Below are 20,857 nucleotides of genomic sequence, written 5' to 3'. Positions count from 1 at the left end.
GTGGGGTCATAGGTCACTTGTAGTAATCCATCTAACCAGCGTGACAGCGGCAGCTAATAAATCACTTATTCATCGTTTAATCCATCGTCTGTCGCCACCGAATCTCTGGAAAACAATGCGTTCGCGACAGAGTGAACTGGTGTCCAACCACCCTCGGATCTTTAGAATGTTCTTGGAGATGGAGTTTAAGTATACAAATCCACAGTGTCCTCAGAAAAGGTGTCATCATGCTGGCTGTTTTGTCACGATATTCACCTTTATATTCACCTTGATAACAGCTTGATTTGAATTCAAAATGTATTTCAACTTTTACTTTCCTAACTGTTAAAACCAATCCTTCTGTACCAATGATACTAAGTCGGATCCCTTGGGCCTATGAGTTCTAGACAGAGTTTTCAGAGACTTTGAATAAGATCCACCGACCCCCTCCCTGCAACCCCTGAAGTCATCCTCGTTCCACCACCCCCTTAATTTGCTCTCTGTCTCTGCGAATTCACGCTTTCTAAAGCATGTTGTCTCACCTGACAGAAAGAGAAGGGGAAAGGAAAGAGAAAGAGAGAGCGAGTGAAAGAGAGAGGAACGGAGGGGTGATCGTACAGTTTAATTACCCGGCTGCCTTGTAAGTGCTCCAGCAAGGAACTACATGGCCGGCTACAAAAGACAGATTCGCCATTCCAAATAATTAAATGCTGACCCATTAAAGTGGAAACATGAGGATGTGCCTCATCATCTGCCGACCCTTCACTCCTCCAGAAGGGCCGTAGGCGCCCCGCACCCTCTGTCCACCTCCTCCAGCCGTTCTCTCCTCGAGTTTCAACCCTCTCCGACCCGCTTCAACTTTGTCGGGCCTGCGCGTGACGCGGACAGTAATTGTTTGCGTTTGCGAGAGGAGGCTCTCCGCGTTGGCCCGTCGCCATGATTGAAAGTCCTTGGGTTAAAAACATGAGTAACGGGTTAAAAGTAATAAAAATGGCTATTAGGTATTCCCATGGACATGCCATTCTGAAGGAAGGAGAGGTAGTGGCACCTAATTACAGCACTGCACTTGGCTGCTTTTATCTGTAATTGGACTATATAGTCCTTCATTATAATTTACTTTCTCCCCCAAACTGTGATAATGCAGACAAGCAGAACTGAGTGGGCTGTTAGTGGCCGCAGAACTGACACCAGTTAATGCCTAATTATAACAACTAAATTAAAGAAGTGACTGGGAGAATGCAAGGGATAATGTCCTAGCACTTAATTTAACAGGACCAGTATCAAAGCCTGAGGTTCAAGATAGGTGGATGCAGCAAAACAACTTGGGCTGCGGCCGTATTTAGATTTCCTGTTGCTGTTATTGTCACTCTGAGGAGTTTGAATTCTCGACGGACACAGCTGGTTAATTAGCACACTTGAGTTTGTGTATAGCTTGGTGACGGAAATGGGATGGACAATTCAGAGAAATCCGTTCAACGCATGGCTGTTACGAGCTGGCTTTGAGTGCAAAATTGTCAGCCAGTCTGATGTCCATGGTCAAATAAGAGGATCAAACCCCATTTGAAAGTGAGTTGTTTGTTGAAGATTACTGCCTTTTCACACACACACAAATTACCTTCACAATCAAGCACATTTGCTTGCTCCAATTTAATCTCAGAGTTATCATGGAGTTGTCGGGAACCACGGGGAGACAAGATTTGAAATTCAGCACACTACTCATAAAACCCAACCATCTCCTTCAAAATGATATTTGGCCTGAATTTAGGTCACATTTTAAGTAATTCCTTCAAGGCTTGTATATCCTGTGCCTGTTTTTCTGTTAACGCAACTCTGTCACAGCTACTGACAGTGAACGTTTTTTATCGGAAACTGAAAGAAAGCACGGGAGCGTGTTTTACAGCCCTCCTGACGTGTCTTTTCACCCTGCGTGAGCTGCTGGCATCCATCGATACGCGGGCACATTGTGGCATAGGGTGGAGACTGGCGCCATCTTCCACCAGGGTGGCAGCTTGATGGGCTAATCCACCCTGGTGAGGGACACTCTGCCCGCCCCTGCTGTCATGGTAACCTGCCAGGCCTGACGGAGGTGTATTCAGCCTGCGCTTAGCGTCACTCGCCCTCAGTCACTCACCGTAAGCGCCGATCTGACTGACGGACAAACGCGGCCTTTGATGGCTGAGGATTTTCCGGGGGAGTCATGCCGGCGTCTCTCCCGATTACATTCCGCCAGGGGAGGACGATGCTTCTGATCCGGCTTAATGACGGCGAAGGGGAGGCTGTTGGTTCTCTGTGCTCGCACCGGGGCCGCGTGCCAACCGCGCAGCGTCTCGTCGCTGGCGCCACCCTGGCAGAGCTAGAGAGGACGGGGAAGATGCAGTGACACAAAGCTCAGGATTTACTTTGGTGTGTGCGGCGTGGAGCCTTCCATTGAGGCCTGTGGCACTACGCTACCCCGCAAGAGAGCTTTAAAACCCGGCGTGGCTCTCAGCAGCACGCCGAGCAGAGGGGCGCAGCGCTGAGACCTGTCAATGCGCGTTTGGGTTGAGCGTCACACTCGCCGCCGCTCCCCCCAACCCACGGTCTGCTGGTGAACTGAAACTGGCATACACGTGTAATCACGTCGTACGATTTCCATCATGCACGTATTGTCTCGATGAATGTTGGATATGCGACACGGCAGCTTGACACTAAGGACTGGGAGACGTTCGGAAACGGAAGACTTGAGTCGTGCTACAAGTATCAGTTGAGGAGTTGAAGCTGTTGCACTAGCCCCTTCTTAACATCCTCTCTGTTCGACTATATCAGCCCTGACACTGAGGGAGGGACCGGCACACCTCAACAACACCCCATGACATCATAATCTGCTCTTCAGCAGGCCTCATTTCACCACTGAATGAGACAGAGTTTAATGAACAGGACCAAAGTAGTTCTCTCTCTTTCTCATCACACTCCCTTCCTTATTAACACTTCCAACCTGCTGCAATGCACACCTTGAGCTTATTCAGCAAAGTCAAATGCCAGCCCGTCTTTTCAGTAGCTGCTCTTCTGCTCCTGTGAGCATGCTTTCACAGCTATGCCTCTGCTCTTGGAAATGGGATTGTCTGGGAATCAGTTTCTTTTTCAGGGTGGTATAATAATTTAAAAAAATTGAACAAAAAAAGTTAACCTAAGTGTCCCATTGACCTCCTGTGGAATCCGACGGAGGGGGTTGTAGGTAACTTATTGTTTGCGAAGGCAAGGTGAATATTCTTTGAATAAGGTAAAATATGAATGATTCTGGTTAGTCGTTGCTAACCATATTTGATTTACATCAATTAAGTATTTCGAATGAGGTGGCGTTTCATGGACAGAGGTAATAACCCAGAAATAACCTCATTAAAAAGACAGCATATCGGTCTAAGCAGAATGAACTCATAGCTGAAAAATTAGTGACCTGGAAAGTGGCAGGAGGAGTTAATGGCGCTACAATGGAGAGTGCAATATAATTTCACCAGTACAAAGGAGGGGCAGAAAAATTGAACCAAGAATCCCTTCCTTGTAACGATTCATTATTCTCTCTCTCATCTCTGCTTTTGAAACAAGAATGTAGCAGTATTATTGTTTGGTGGTCTAATTAGAGAGAAGGAACAGAAAAATGTAAAACAGTACTAATGAATTGTTGCCTTTCATGCCCCCCCCCCCAGTTCTTCCTTTGTTGTCAATTAATTTTACACATACCTGCAACATCCATGTCTGTATCCATACCATGAAAACCAAACAAGAGGCCACGTTGAGTTGTGTTGTTAAATATTTTCTCTGTTGGCTTTTTTATGTTTGTCCAAAACATAAATACCCCAGTCTACGAAGTAGAATTTTCAATATGCAAGAAATCCAACACGACAGGAACATATGATAAATAAATAACACATTTTTTTAAAAAACATTATAGGAGAAAAATATGCAAACAATGCTTTCAGAAACATTGTCTTCAAAAATGCATGCCATCTGTCAGTCTACATTAGTGGAATATTTTATCATGTGAATTTATTTCCCCCTAGCTGTCCCCGAAAAAGAGAAGTCCCAGGCCTCCTCTAGTAGCACTTCAAGCCTCTCGGACAGAGAATGGCACAATTAGGAGCTAAAACTACGGATGTTACCATGTAATCACCACTTTGATATTAAACATCAATACAAGTTTGGGCACTTTGATATATGAGTCTGCCTTGATGAGTCTTATGAATATATTAAAATAAGTTTAATTAGCAATTCAAATGTGCGCCTAACTAAAAAAGAATATACAATAAGAGCAGAATGTAATGAGTAGTAGGGACAAATTAGCCGAAGGCTTGATGAACAAAAGAAATGGTCTAGAAAAGACACGTGTTTTAGCCTTGTGCCGTTCACCTTTCAAATCATTTTAAGGCCGGCGAAATCAAATGTACTCCGAGCTTCTTTTTTTTTGATTTCTTCATTTCTCTAAGAGAAAATATTCTGTCTAATTATTATGTCCTCATGAATTTTTTATGTGCCCAGAACAGCTTTTGAAATACATTGGAACCTTGAAGTACACGTGTCAGTATTTGCACTTAGATTAAAAAAGTGCTTCAGATGAAATGCTTTTGTGATTAATAACTAATGCACATTTTAACCTATTTTATTTCATTTTGATTAACATATTCTATGTATTTGAACATTTAAAGATCATGTAAAAGGAAATATTGAGTAAAGTTGATAGAGTGATGAATTGGAATACTTTTTAGACATAAGTGCAAATATTTTAACCAATATAAATAGACCAAGAATAAGTGTGTAAGTTAACTCACAGGGCACACCTGTTTATTGAAAAGCATTTTAGGTGAATGCCTCATGAAGCTGGTGAAGAGCAATGCAAAGCTGTCATCATTGGATTACTACATGATTTGATATATTTTATTTCATAGTTCTGATGTTTTCATTATTATGCTGCAATGTGGAAAACAGTACAAATATAGAAACACCCTTGAATGAGTAAACCTTTGCCTGGTACTGTACTGTACAAAAGCCACATATACTGTATATAGTATAATAATTTATAGAACTTTCAAACACTTCAAGAGCAAAAAAACTAACAAGCATTTGATTACAGGTCAGCCAACCACCCCAGCCAACCAATGCCAAATGATTAAATGCTGCATCTTCCAAAGATGGAGAGGTTGAGGTCAGAGGTTGACTGAAGAGAGGAGTTCAGAGTTAGAGGGTAGATGATGGTGATGGATTCTGTTGATGATCTTTTAGTTGGCAAGTCTGGGAAACAGCCTGTTATTTAAGCCACTGGACTTCTCTTCCATTCTGTGTGGTATCTGCTTGGGTGATGCCTCAGTAGCTCTAGGCGCCAGAAAGCTCACCACACAAAGTTCAGAAGAGTAGCTGGTTGTACTCATTATGAGTCCTGTTCCTCAGCAAAATTGTAGTCCTCTATCTCCTATTTCTCTCACCCTTCAGGCAACTCCTAAAATAATGTTCTTGAAAGATCAGGAGCTGAGGGAAAGAAAGAGTGGGTACTAGTGTCCAGATAACTTGTTTGAAAAAAAAAAGCTAGCTATAGCAGAAGCCAAGCCAACACGTCAATTTGTCATGTAAAAACCTATTTATTTTAATCAGTAGGAGCCCAACATCTTTGATGTAAAAAAAATACAGGCAAATACTAACTCATCTTTAAAAGGGTAGAAAACAAACTTTTGCAATACTCTTAAAAATCTATTATTTCAGTGCTTTAGTAGGTACAATTTTAATTGCTATTTTGATTAATCTTGCTCCAAGCATTTAATTTCTTTTCAATTTCTTGGATATTTATTGGTGGGATTAAGACATATCTACCTATCTGCCTTGATCGTATTTGCTAAATGCTAGCTAGTATAAGTTAGCGCTATTATTAGCTATACAAGCAGGTAACATTAGCTTGCATTAGCTGCAAATGTAGCTACCTATACAATCACACACTACATTGGCTGGATGAAAATAAGTTTAGTGCACTTCTGATCTGGGGAAAAGGTTACCTGAAGTTGTGCCACATTTTACATTGCATGTGTTTTCACTGCCATAGGTAATGTACTGTATGTGGCGACATCTTTTTTGAAAGTGCATTTTCCTCTAGTTATGGGCTGTTATTTGGGTTCGTATCTTGGTGGGTGTTTAAGATGATACTAACTTTTCTTAACGAGCATATTGTGTGAACATTACAAGATTTGATGTTGAGTCTTCAGGCACTTTAAGCTACATATTTGACAGAGGCTATATACTGTCCACTGATCAGCAAAGCGATGAAAAAACATTGATATACGGTAGTTAGGTGCATGAGAAGACATGCTAGACAAAGTTTTTGCTGCAGTACTAGGCACTTGTTTTGGCTACCCTGTTGACGAATCAAACAGAAAGACACAAGCTGTTTCTCAATGTCAAGGATCCTTCCTTGGTAGGACTAGTCCTTCCAAGGAAGGATCCTTCAGAGGCTAGGCCAGGCTCCTCATTAGCATTCGAAGAACACGTACAATGGAACAGGCTACCAAGTACACGTCATTACGTCATTTACGAGCTGGCAAAGCCATGTGCATAGGATTGTGGGTAATATAGGAGCGCGAAGGATACACATATGCATCCTTTGCCGTCTATGGGAAATTCTCCGAACGAATTCTCCCCCTTGGTGGGATTCGGAGGATCCTCAACATTGGAACGGTCCTTCGACGGACGTCGATGACGTAGCATCCTCCAAATTCTGGCTTCGAAGGATCCTTCCTTGACATTGAGAAACAGCTACAGTAACAGCCCATTATTCCTGTGAAGAAAAGGAGAAGGTTTGAATCCTAAACAACTTGCCTACACTTCATTTGAAGTACAAAATACCTACATACTGTTGATTCTGTAGTAGGTCAATGCACCGATGCAAACCTTGGCAGAAAACGGGTGGATTAGGCAATGTGCTGCTTATGTTCATTTCTTTTTCAGCTTTAGACTAATACATTTTTCTCACTTTTTGTATTTATTCGCTGGAACTTGATTGCACAACATTATTATACAACATATGAAATCAGTTGATAAGAACCCGGAACGGAAGCAGTAAAACAATCCTTAGTAGTGGTATACTGGCAGTGTACACCGATGAGTCAAAACATTATGACCACCAGACTAGTATGCTGTCGGTCATTCACATGCCACCAAAACAGCACCGACCCACCCACCGAGGCATGGACTCTACAAGACCCCTAAAGGTGTCCTGGGGTATCTGGCATTAAGACATTATCAGTAGATCCCTCCAGTTCTGTAAGTTGCGAGGTGGAGCCGCCGTGGATCAGTATTGTTGGTCCAGCACATCCCACAGACGCTCAATCGGATTGAGATCTGGGGAATTTATACCTAAACATTTAGCAAATGCAACAATTTTAAATTTGATGTATGATCACCATAAGGCAGCGTTTCTTAATCCTTGTCCTTGGACCCAAAGGGGTGCACGTTTTTGTTTTTGGCCTATCACTCACACACCTGCTTCAAATGTTGCCCTACCGCTCACACACTTGATTGATGTAATCAACCTATCATCAAGCCTTTAGATTGAATCAGGTGTGTGAGTGCCCGGGCAAAAACAAAACCTTGCACCCCTTTGGGTCCCGAGGACCCGGATTAAGAAACACTGCCATTGCAGGCTCAATTTACTCTGAAGTCTAAAATGTTAACTAGGTTGGGGAAAATGATTACCATGTCTACAAATTTGGTATAATGGTTCTTGGAAACACCCGATGAATCACCTTAAATTCTGAAATAAATAAAATTGCTAGGTTAGACAGTAAAATGTAACATACATTATCTGATCTATGAATAAAAAAGATAAGAACATTAATTTTTCATAAACACAGAGAGGTATCCATAAGCAATAAATTGAGATGAGAGAAAAATCCCCAATGTTACAAATAAAGGTAGTGTTTCAGACGTAAACCCTTCAGATACACTTCATATCTGTACTCAGTAGTCTCCCAAACCAGTGAAGGGAACCCCACTTCTCTGGTAACCACCCCCTCTCTTCTGCAGTTGACACTAATGGGGTCTTATGGAAACAGAATGTGTGTGGGCATCTCCTTTTTCCGGAAGATTCCAATGCCTGTCTTTTAAAACCAAAACATAATTAGTTACAGCTACTACACACCACAATTAATCTGGTTAATGTGTCCGCTCCATGAGGCTGAGAGAATAAATTGGGTTGTGGTCTGATCCTGCACTGGTTTGGCCTATAAGCACTATCAGGAAGGGTCAATGGTTACACAGGCCCGTGCTTCCAATGTGGAACAAGTTTGCAAGTCATTGGTCTAGATCAGAGACATGGATGGAGAAATGGATGAATGAAAAATGACAGAGGGAAATGGCAAAGTGAGAATGTTTTCGAATGTCTGAATATTTACGTAGAAATAATTCTGTTCTGAAGAGTGTGGTCAGCTTGTTGTTTTGGAAAAGGCGCTGCATTCAAGACCAGCCCGCTTAGCAGTCTCATAGAGAACAACACCATGTGTAAATGCCCTTCACTACTCCTGGACGCCCCAGGCCGCAGCGATAATGGCGGAGTGCAGAGCGGTGCAGCGACGGTCAGCTGTGACGACCACGCGCCATGCGTGAGTTATTATCTAATCTGAAGGCTGCCTTGGGTTGCATTTGTCAATCTGTTTGTGCCGGTCCCATGGGGCTGTACCTCCTCCACGCCCCCACCCTAAAATACCCACAAGCTCCAGTCCAGCTACCTGTACACTTCCTGCCCGCTCGGGCTCGGGGCTCGTGACACGAATGATTTAAGGGGTACGTGTACTGTGGACAGTGAAGTTCTGCCAGCGGAAGGACAGAGGCCTGACCGGGCTTCCTCCCACTGCGCATGTCCTCAGCTGACATCAATAGACATCGGCTGAAGTAGAGATGCCAACCTTTAATAACAGCCCGTTTTGTCTTTGATGAAGACAGCACAAAGGGACAGGCATAGTTGGGGTAAGCTTTCTCCTTCTCTTCGGGGGTGGGTGGGGGGGTGGGTTGTAATTGATTTAGGGCCCGGTGATAAAGATCGATGGCCACCAGTCACAGTTATGGCACCAACAGAGTTGCAGTGGCATCATGTGACAGGAGACGCAGGCCTATTAGAGAGACACAATCAAATATTCAGAACCGCTGGACACCCTCGTTATTTATTCATGCTAATACAAGTATATTAAAGCTAAACAGGGTTAGTGCTCAATCACTCACAGAGGGAATCATCAGGAGCATTCATCAGGACATTCTTCTAGTTGACTCACACTCTTTCCTAAACCCTAAACGGATGTTAACTGACAGGACAGGGAAGACCTGGAGCTCTGGACCTCTCCACAGACACAAAAGAGAATGACTGAACAGGCAGTCATTGTCTCTTTCATATGGTGTTATCTACATATTATGACTGAGACCGGTGGAAGCTTCTGTGTTAAATAGAAAATGTACAATTGAGGCAATTTGCCTGTCAATAACCTAAATGACAAGTTATAAGGAACATAATAAATATAGACTTGGAGTGAACCGGTATTTTTGCCACACACCGACGTGTATTAGCTGTATAGTTTTAAACAAACTGCCCCACCCACACATAGGATTCGATGCAGTTTATCTGTGTTATGAATGAGGCTACAGGGATGCATTTTCATAATTGTGAATCAGAAATGTGAGATGGACATTTATGATTGATATTGGTATACCGTGATTACATATGAATAAGAGCAGTTGTCATTTTTCAACAGTTTTGGACCATTAACACAATCTCTACTTTCAACCGTCAGCTCATAAAAAGGCTCCTTTATATTGTGTTTTAATGCTCTCTTATAAAGGAAACACAAAAATGCAATATCCACGGCCTGTCACTCTAATAAACAAAGCTGAATATTGATCTCCTTCTAAATTGGAGAGGGAAAAACAATAATGGTACGTTTTTAGGAACATGAAATTACATACGCAAACATAGTGCAATTTGGTTTGGCCTGTCATTTTACAGTCCCATAGCGATTCGGCAAAGAACACTCCCAGAAACATTACATTAACCAAAAGACACAGAATCAGGCCTTGAAACAGTGTCTGAATCTGTTCTAGTTTGTTGAACTTTCCACCCTTGCTCTAAAGTATCAAGTAGAATACACCATACCAGTGTAGCATGGACTGAAGCTGAGGCATAGCTGTTGAAGTAGAATCTTTCCTGTTGATTTCTTTCGCAGCCAGGATCAAATGATAAAGTATATCTTAACTCCTATTTTCCAAGCCCCTTTAACAAGGCGGACACCTAGAGAGTTAACGCTCCAGGTCTTCTACAAATAGACTTACAGCGCTCCACATCCCTGCTCTAACAGAGCACAGAGACTGCTACCCCCCTCCCTCTCTATATTAAATCGACCAATCAAAGCGTGTCAGTCATGCATCCTGCCCACTGCCTGACAGCTTGGCAGTTCCAATGTAAGAGCGGTTCATTCATTCTTATGACACTTCCGATATCTGTATGGCGCCGTTTTGCTCTACTTGGAAACGCATTTGAAGACACCCATTAGACCGGACCAAATTAAAAGCCTTACTCCTATCTGGGATGTTTCAGTTGCTAGAATAAAGTGTGAGTGATAAAAGGACAACTTCACAGCCACTTAGTTGTTTTGGTCCTTAATCTTAGATAAAAGTGAATGCAAGATTTATCAATATCATGGACCCTGTAGAAATTGCGTGTGCGTTTGTGTGTCCATACATGAGTATCTGCTGTACTCTTTAAACACTGGGGCATATTGACTTTACCAGGACGCCACTGAGAGAGAGTGGTTTGCTCACTGGCCTTGAACTCTTACCGGAGGCGCTCAGCTGGGGCAACAGAGCTTCAGTGCTAATCAGAAATACAAAGTCCTACCATCTCAGACCAAAGTCCAATTAATTTAAACCACAATACAGTATCCACATTAGGACACTCCATCCCCCCAGTAAACCATTGTTACTAGTTAATTCCATATCAACGTTGAACTTGGGATATTGTCACTAGGAGTTAAGTCATTGTCGGTTGGGTTTGAGTCATTTTTAGTAAGACGTGAGTCATTGTCAGTAGGAGTGTTGTGGGATGAAAAATGTCTTGTGAGGAAGACTGCGAAGAATGCGTCCAGGAATAGCCAGTCTGAAAAAGGTCCTACGTGACGTTTATCACGATTCAGGGACAATCTCGGAACATTTGTCGACATTAATTTCACAGGTTACACATGGTGGGAACACTCACTAGATAAGAAGCCCCCACCCATTCCTGCTGTGATACTGTAGGTGACATGCAAACTGACATGTTTCAACATCTGTTTCCTATACAGGGATGGGTTTTACAGTTAGTTATATTATTTAGACAGGTTCAGTGTCATCCTTTATTGTACTATTTTGGCCAGATAGGAAGACCAATCAAAGACAAATGCTCAGTATTTTGTTTATAACTACATAAATCTGTGTCTTCTCCTGTCTTTTATTTTCATTGTTTGGCCAAGGTGAAGTCATGTAAATGTGATACTTTGGAAAAGTTTGTACCCTCAGACTTGGACTTATTTTGTTTTACTGATTCAAAGAAAAAAGGATGTGGATCACTTTGTTTGCTGTTAATGACTTTGTTGAAATGACTCAACTTTTTCCAGACCGTGTAACCGGAGCCGGCCTAGAAGAGCAAATGTCTCTTACTTACTTACTTTACTTACTTACTTACCTTACTTACTTACTTACTTACTTACTTACTTACTTACTTACTCACTCACTCACTCACTCACTCACTCACTCACTCACTTGACAAAAAAGTCAGTTATCGTCACCTATATTGATAGTTATTGTATCAATGTCATTCACAAATGGCTAATTAGCTGTTAAAACGGCCAGTGGCAAAAAAATTCTTTGTTCAGGATAAATAAAAACTTCGCTGGCTACAACATTCAGTAGCTACGCTATGGGAAGCCTAAAATGAGACTGTTTACTGTTATATTGCGACTATTTCTGGTGAATTTTGTATATTTTTTGCTACACGATTCTCTCGTCTTTGCATTTGATGAAAAGTCTGTCATTGTCACCTATGTTGATACAGTAGTTATTGTATCAATGTCATTCACGAATGGCTAATAAGCTGTTAAAACGGCCAGTGGCAAAAGACATAAAGTTCATAGATGCTATTTGTGGTGGAGGTAAACTTAATCAAAAAAAATTTACTCAGTTTAACACAGTGGTTAATGGTGTCTAACAAAATATTCAAATGATATAATGTCAAGAGGCTATACTGACACCTGGTAAATGTACAGCTCTGTGGCGTAGTGCTTAACGACACCGCCTTGTCCTTCTGACAATACCTAAAGTCTAACTACTACTCAGAATGCACTCATATAGGCAGATTATCTGATCCAGCCCGAGGATCCTCCCACACATAGGACCGGGACAGCACATGTTAACATTCTTGATGGAAAGTTTTTTTGTTTCTCTTTAAGTATTTTTTTTTGTTTCTCTTTAAGTGCTGGTATTTGTGCGTTGTTAACCAGGAGGCATTAGAATATGGCAGCAGATATTAGTGAGCTCTGCTCTAATGACAGACCTTTCCCAAATGGCCTAATAAGGTCAGAAGCCAAAAAGGGGCAATTAAAGACCAATATCTGTGTTTCAAATCTTTTCTCCAAAGTCTATGCAGACTAGTGGGGAGTCCCTTAAAACCATTCAGGACTAAAGTTTCCCTACTGTAGATGCAAATAAGTGATACACAACGAAAGCAAACCATCACTCTCAAGAAGTGTGTGTCTATCTTTCTACATCTCTGCTGTCTGAAAAATCATGCAACATAAGACAAGGCCAAAGTGTTCAATTCAATTAAACAGTTAGCTCCAGCGTGTCCTAGGTCTTCCCCGGGGTCTCCTCCTGGTGGGACGGGACCGGAACACCTTCCCAGGAAGGCGTTCCGGAGGCATCCGAAACAGATGCCCAAGCCACCTCAGCTGACCCCTCTCGATGTGGAGGAGCAGCAGCTCTACTCTGAGCTCCTCCCGGGTGACCGAGCATCTCACCCTATCTCTAAGGGATCGCCCAGCCACCCTGCGGAGAAAGCTCATTTCGGCCGCCTGTATCCGGGATCTTGTCCTTTCGGTCATGACCCAAAGCTCATGACCATAGGTGAGAGTAGGAACGTAGATTGACCGGTAAATCGAGAGCTTCGCCTTGCGGCTCAGCTCTTTCTTCACCACGACAGACCGATACATCAACCGCATTACTGCAGAAGCTGCACCGATCCGTCTGTCAATCTCCCGTTCCTTCCTTCCCTCACTCGTGAACAGGACCCCTAGATACTTAAACTCCTCCACTTGAGGCAGGCACTCTCCACCAACCTGAAGTGGGCAAGCCACCCTTTTCCGACTGAGGACCATGGCCTCGGATTTGGAGGTACTGATTTTCATCCCCACCGCTTCACACTCGGCTGCAAACCGTCCCAGTGCATGCTGAAGGTCCTGGTTTGAAGGGGCCAACACGACAACATCATCCGCAAAGAGCAGAGACGAAATCGTGTGGTCCCCAAACCTGACACCCTCCGGCCCCTGGCTGCGCCTAGAAATTCTGTCCATAAAAATCCATTCACGAATGGCTAATGGGAAGGTGTTCCGGTCCCGTCCCACCGGGAGGAGACCCCGGGGAAGACCTAGGACACGCTGGAGGGACTATGTCTCCCGGCTGGCCTGGGAACGCCTCGGTGTCCCCCCGGAAGAGCTGGAGGAAGTGTCTGGGGAAAGGGAAGTCTGGGCATCTCTGCTTAGACTGCTGCCCCCGCGACCCGGCCCCGGATAAGCGGAAGAAGATGACAGTTAGCTGTTGATACTGTATAAAATAAAACATTCACAGGCATGGTTTTCGCTTTTGAGAATTAGAAAGTACTGCACTTGGGCAAATGATGATTCTCATATCTAGTAAAGGATAAATTGCAAACAAAAGTAGAAAACATTGTAGGTGTTGTGTAACTGCACTGATAACATAGAGAAAAGAAGCCAGCTGGCTTGCCCTGTTGTTGTTTTCTATACTCTGACTGAATGAGATTCATCAGCCTGCAAGTTGACTGATGTCAAATATTTTATTGACAACATATCTATACTAACTGTGTATAACGTTTGTCAAAGTTTAGAAGTGAGTCACACATCTTGTTAGCAAGCTAGCTAACCAAACAACATCTATAGCTTAATCCACCGAAAAAGAACAATATTTTATATTTTATAAGAGTTTGATGGTTACTTTTAATTAAAAACTGAAAAATGAGAAACCGGAAACCTCTACCAATGAGACACACAGGGATGTATAGAACACAGAGAATTGTTGAGAGTGTTAACTTAATTTTAACCTAATTCCCAAAAGCTTACAGGGTATTTTTTTTAAAGAATAGGTGATGCAACAAAGTGATAAACATGCCCCTGTCCCAACTTATTTGAAACATGTTGCTGGCATCAAATATAAAATGGGCATGTTTTTTTTTATTTAACAATACAATTTCTCAGTTTCAACATTTGATATGTTGTCTTTGTACAATCTTCAACTAGATATAGGGATAAAAGAATTGCACATCATCGCATTCTGATTAACAGATTTAATTTTAACCTAATCACAATGTTTTGTTTCTTAAAGTGCATATTGGTGAAGTTCACACTGGTTCTTTTTTGCTCGGGCTGGCATTACAAATGCAGCAATCAAATAACTAATGACCTGGCAGAGCTAGATAGAGTAGCTTCTTCTGGATGTTAGGACATTGCTGTCAATATATAACCTTCATGCAAACAATTTCAAGAGATCATATCCCAATTTAGTTTATTTGCTTGAAAAATAAGTAATCAGAGCAACAGCAACATAATAAAGCACTGTACTTCTATTGCTCTTCATAGAATACAAAACCAATTCAAGAGCAGTAAACAATAAACAGAAGTTACCGGTATACTGTATATCATGACAGTTAAATTAACCATGCATATAAAAAACAGTGTATGTATCCATGTTCTATGTCTTGGAAACCCCTAATGCAATTCTTTATTGAATCCCCAGGTGGTCCCAGAAAGAAGAACAAGCTCCAGATGGCGGTGAAGGAGGTGTTGTCCATGGTCGCGATACACTCTGAGGTGTCATTAAGTTGCTTTTTTTTCGAGGAGTTGAGAAGGGATGCGGAGGAGAATCCTAGTGACCAACTTAGCGAAAGCACACAGGAGATGCTAATGAAGACTGACTCCACTCAGGGAAACATGGGCCTGGAGTTGGGGGACAAAAGGGTTGAAAACTTCTGGCATAACTTCAACCACCGTCTAAGTACAGGGGATGTCTTCCTCCACGTGTCCCCTGTTTTACCCCAGCCACCACCCATGACCACACAGGAAGCTAGGTTAGCATCGGTGATGAGCCACAAATGTATCCCCATTCTTTAACAAAATAGACATAGACATGTATTAGTGATCGTCATAAATACAATTTATGTCTACAACCAGTGATGACCAATATGACTGATGTAGACTCACAGTGACAAGAGCGTCATTGGTCCTTTTCTAATGTCTGTTGCAGATGATGTTGCTTTGCTCTCATGCACGTCTTAAGCCTGTGGTTTGTCGATATATTAGCATACGGACCAGGTTCAACAATACAATGATAGTAAGGAGGGATTTCACAACTCTTTGCGCTACTATTTTAAAAGGGACCAGCTTTCGCATTTATAGTGAAAAATGAACACAATCATAATGTGTATCAATACACCAGAGGTTCCCAAACTAGGGGCCGCGACCCCATGTGGGGTCACCTGATATGAACATGGGGTCGAGGGAGAATGTTTTACAATTGACTCTCATAGCCTCAAATAAAAAATAACTATTATATAATTTTACTTCACATGGTTGGGGTCGCAATAATTTGTTGATATTGAAATGTGGTTGTCGGCCAAAAAAGTTTGACTATTCCATGAATACATAGCATAACTGTTTTACTGTGATTCTATTAAGAGTTGTAGTTGAGCGTTTACAATCCACAGCCAGTTATAACTCAATATCCCAATCACTGGTCTGGTTTTCAATACTAATTCTGTGGAATCTAGCATCTCTCTGGTCTCATTTGTTTATTTTTGAACACTTCTGTGTTCTCAAGTTGTCTCAACCTTGTATTGTTGAACTTAGTGTACAGATATTTTATGACATTAGGATAGACATGAATGGTATGTCAATAAAATATGCTTTGAAATTAATAATATTAGCTTACCAATATCAGGAACAAATTATTGTTATAATAATCTCTTGTTTTTTTGAGGGGGACTGAGGCACACATAGGAAATGTTTTTTACTGACATCCTGTCATCGGTCTGTCAAGTTGCATACCTGTTGGCAATTTGTATGTTTTTATAGAATATATCATTTACTGCCCTGCAGATATGCCAAAACCAAAGAGAGTTACTTGGCCAAAGAGGTTGCTGCAGGCTACACCTGATCTTGTGCTAGTCAATATATTGACGCAACTGGTACAGTATGTGGGCTATTTGAATGCACAGCATTTATACTCACAAACAAATACTTTACACCTATCACAAACACATCACCTTGGCGTTGATCCTTCTTCAAAACTATACATCTACACATGAGATCTCATCTCCCATTATTTCATACGCTCACCACTCATTGAATGTAAAGGTAGTCCAATTCATAGAGATGTTGTGTATTCTATCCCTATATGTTATCTACCTCTAGCATGATCATTAAACCAAGCACAATTCTGGGTATGTGTGAATAAAATTGGGTGATTCTGATTGTGAGCACTGATGATTGCTGTTATAGTTACAAAATATATTTACCTTTATTATGTATCTTATAGGAAGGAAATTGTGTTTCCTTTGTTTTCACGTTGGCCCATTTACGGTGGCCTGACTGCCAATTGATACAAGTTCGGTGGTGATTTACCACAGAAAGAAAAAGTTGAAGAAAGTTGAAGAAACATGGGAATAAAGAAATATAGGCATAAAAAATACCAGAATAAAATAATTCTAATAGTTATGGGGGAGGCGTAAAGGAGAAATAAAATGAGGGGACATCTACAAGAATGGAAAATCGATGTATAGAATGCGTGTTTGTCTAAGCAGAATACATTTGTGGCATAACGGCCGGCGACAGAGTCCGTGATGTTTTCCCATCCTTGATTATTGTTCGCCAACCACAGCTAGACATTACCTGTTGATGGCAGAGAAGAGCGGAGCCCTGATGGACAGATGGATGGGATGGCTGATGAATTCCTGGCAGGTGCTTTGTCAGAGGAGAGGCAATTTAAAGCCCAGGGGAGAGAAACCATTTATAGTTCAGACGACTTCTAATGTAAAAGAGTCAAATTTTCCTCTCCCCCCCACAATCAAATTACAGCACACACTGTTGGTTTTAACAAGGGCCCGGTCCACATTAACATGCGCCGGTCACCCAGGCACCAGCCCATAATGCTCCGTATCAGCCCGCTCTAATTTAGAAAAATGTCCACAGAGGGGTCAATCTCCATTTCATACATAGTGACTGATAGACCCAATACCTTAGGAATCAGATAAAACTTTGACGAATGGCCTTGCGTTCTGCCGTAGGGAACGGCTGAACGCGGCCCGGCTGGGGCGTGCTGGGCCCCGCGTCCACGTCAGCCTGTCCCTCTCCCATCACGGAACCGGCTGGCTTTGATCAATGGGCCACGGCGCCGACACGTAGGTCTGTCCGCCGTCACATGATTAAAAGAGCTGGAGGATATTGCTTTCCCACCATTCAATCTCAGAGAGAAAAAAAACTTCATAAAACTAAGGCGACAACGTCCTCCCTCTCTCCCTTCTCCCTTCTCCCTTCTCCCTCTCTTGGCTGATACTTGGGTGATTCGGATTGATCGGAAAGCTTTTTGGGGAGGATTGAAAGAGAGGCCGGATGGAAGTGAGATGAAAATATCATCGGCAATGATCTCGTTTTCCTTAGTCCCGGAGCGGGGATTTAATGTGTTTATTTATTTTTAAATTGCCACTTGCCACTTATGAGTATGGCGAAGATGTATTCAGCAAGCGATGTGTCAACAGTCAGACAATCTCTTATAACCCGGGGGAGGATAGACAAGAGTGGACATCCGTTGAAAACAGAATCATTACATCGAGACGAAGGAGAGGCAGGGCGGATGAGGCGGCGAAGAGACTCATCCAGGTGATTGAGAAGCGGGGGGTGGCTCCTGTCTCAAGCAAAGTGCATCCGAACAGTTGGGGTCCTCCAAGCTATGTTTGCGCCTAGCTCTCCCATTACCTCAAACACCGTGAATCCCCAATGCCATCTGCATAAATCACTGGGATCTCACGCCACGCTGCCAGTGACAAATCGACCGCGCGATTAGCATGATATATGGTGCGAAATGTAAATAATAACAACTGCTGCTAATTGGCTCGCTACCTGGCAACAAATCAGTAATGCTGCCACCCTGCTCCACAGCCCCGGTGTTACGGCGAAATCGTTAAGAATTTTGTGCCACCGTATCCAGCCGGTGACATGCGTGCTCTCTTACTATCTCGCGCCGTTCCCCGGGGTTCACGGAGTATTTGTCATTCAGCCCTCCGTCGGGAGAACAGTGTTTGTTTAAGGTCAGGTGTGGAGGTGTGGAGGTGTGGAGGTGTGGAGGTGTGGAGGTGTGGAGGCCCTATCCACGTATTCCTATCTGTTTGTTTGTCTTAGCACACAACGGACCCTCTTGGCTGCAGAAACATGATTTAATTGATTTCTCACCAATGTAGTCATATTGATTCCTCAAACTAATTTCAGATGGACGCCGTGTAAACTACGGGGCGTCGGAAGGGTCTGCGCTGAATGGGAAATGCGCTGTAGCTGCATGTAAAATCATCAACACAGCCGTGCGTTCCAAAGTAACGTCTGGACGACCCCCACGTGAATTTCGGTATGTTGATCTTAACTGCAGACGCGGCTTGTCATTCGAATGAAATTCCTAACTTACGCTCTTTCTTTTTCGCCTGTCTGTGTCCGCAACGGGTTAACACAGTCAACGATTGGGCCCCAGGCTGGCCCCCGCTTGGTCCTTAATGATCCCAAGCTGGTCTGGCTGGCTAATGTTCATAATGTTCAGAGCCTAGGCCTAATGAACTGACTGGATAAGCAGCAGAGTAATGGAATGGCTGACTCCTCCCAACAACGCCGCATCCAACGCCCCCCCCCACTCCCGACCCCCCCGTCCACTCATCACTCCTGCCACGACCAGGGTCCCTTGGACCGGTATCCCTGATTTACACATTCACAGGAAGAAAAGCAGGAGAGGAAGGAGACGTCGGTTATCAAGGGCCTGACACCAGCCCGGAGAGGGGCTGTAATTAGATTGGGATGTATGGGAGTAGTTAAGGCCCTAAAATATCATTGATCGGGGTGGGGGTGGGGGGAATCGACAGACACACACTCAGCTGCTACTACAGGAAACAGACGACCACCAAAGCCAGGGGTTCCGTTCTTGTTAGTACTCTCTTACTACATGCCTGGTTAGTAGAGGTCCAAAACCTGTTCACCAGTTAAAACTAACCGGACATCTTCTGAGGACAGAATAGGGGTTGACGTAATGTTACATTGACGTTTAGTCAGACTATGGCCAGACATTTAAGCCATTGAGGTCAAAGTGGTAAATACCACATTCTTATTGGAGTGGTAACGCTGTGTTGCGACCCATTCACTACTAACAACACTTAAAGTAGTCACCAGTTCATTTTACGAGGTGTGTGTGTACTAGGAGTTTGGTACATGTTTTGCATTAGATGAATACTGTGTGAGATAGGATCAACCCAGCTGCACTGGGAGGATGAGAGGTGGATTTACTGGGCTTTCCAGTTTCATTTCCTATGCTTGTCTTCCCGCTGCCAAAGAAAACAAAGCTTCTCGATGTCACTCAAAGTTCACTGGAATCGCCAGAACCAATGTATTGGGAGAAGGCAAACAGATGTTACCAAATCTGATCATGGATCAGAGCAAAAGCTCTCTTCCTTTCAGCCTTCCACTACCCCACCCCCACCCCCGTCCCATTCCCTGTCGTTTTGGCCATCATTCCACGCTACTCGAAAAGTCAGCGGAGTGAGTCGCCGCCTGATGTTATGGCGTGGCACGCTGCGCTTGCCTGTGACCACTGTATGCAAAGCGCGGCATTAGTCACTGGCCGGCCGGCCCTGACAGGCAAGCGGTGTGACGGAGATTAATGCCAGGTAGGGCCACTTTATTATCGTCACCCTCTTCTTTCTCTTTCCCCTTCTCTGCCTCTCCATTCGGGTGCACGATTAATTGTCCGCTCCCACCCTCCAGAGTGACGGATGCGAGGAGGAGTGTGAGGGTACATTGGCACCTGCCTCTGGCCTTGAAAACCGCCGCCCACCCCCAACTTCTCCGACAGCCTAGCCGCCAGGCTATAGGAAATAGAGCGTGGTCACTTTAAGGTAGGGCTTGAAAAAAACACATGGAGAATAGAAGCAGATGCCCTCTTTTTCTGGCAGTATGGCTGGTATGGTCCCACCCAGTTGGTGAAATCAGAGTTCAATACATTTACATTAGTTGTTTGGGTGTGTGAGATATTTTATTAAATCACCCGGGAGGTCAGGACTGTCACCCCTATCACCAGTTTAGACATGGGCACGAGAGACAGAAACACTTGTACATATTTTGATATAAGCAATATCAAACAAGCTCAACAACTTGAACACCCTATCTGATATCTAGATTATGCATACCAAAAGGAAGATGAACAGGGGGGAGTTGTGTAAAACGTGCCAACATTTATTTCCTCCGGGCTCGTAACAGAGTGCCTCTCATGGAGGGAATATATCACTGGCAGCAGAAAGAGTCATGTAAGTCCTGTTTTT

At 43.3% G+C, this 20,857-nt stretch overlaps 1 long non-coding RNA gene across 1 annotated transcript in view; it reads right to left on the bottom strand.

Annotated features, from left to right (window-relative positions):
* Nucleotides 1–4,890: 4,890 nt before the first annotated feature.
* Nucleotides 4,891–20,857, bottom strand: part of LOC109616489 — a 59,240-nt gene continuing 43,273 nt past the window's right edge. The window contains exon 3 of the long non-coding RNA XR_002197624.3: nt 4,891–6,769. This is a non-coding gene — a long non-coding RNA (uncharacterized LOC109616489). The remainder of the gene's footprint in view (nt 6,770–20,857) is intronic.

This window comes from Esox lucius, chromosome 2 (genome assembly GCF_011004845.1).
Source record: "Esox lucius isolate fEsoLuc1 chromosome 2, fEsoLuc1.pri, whole genome shotgun sequence".
Lineage (NCBI taxonomy): Eukaryota > Metazoa > Chordata > Actinopteri > Esociformes > Esocidae > Esox > Esox lucius.
This window is presented reverse-complemented; position numbering and strand designations above follow the sequence as displayed.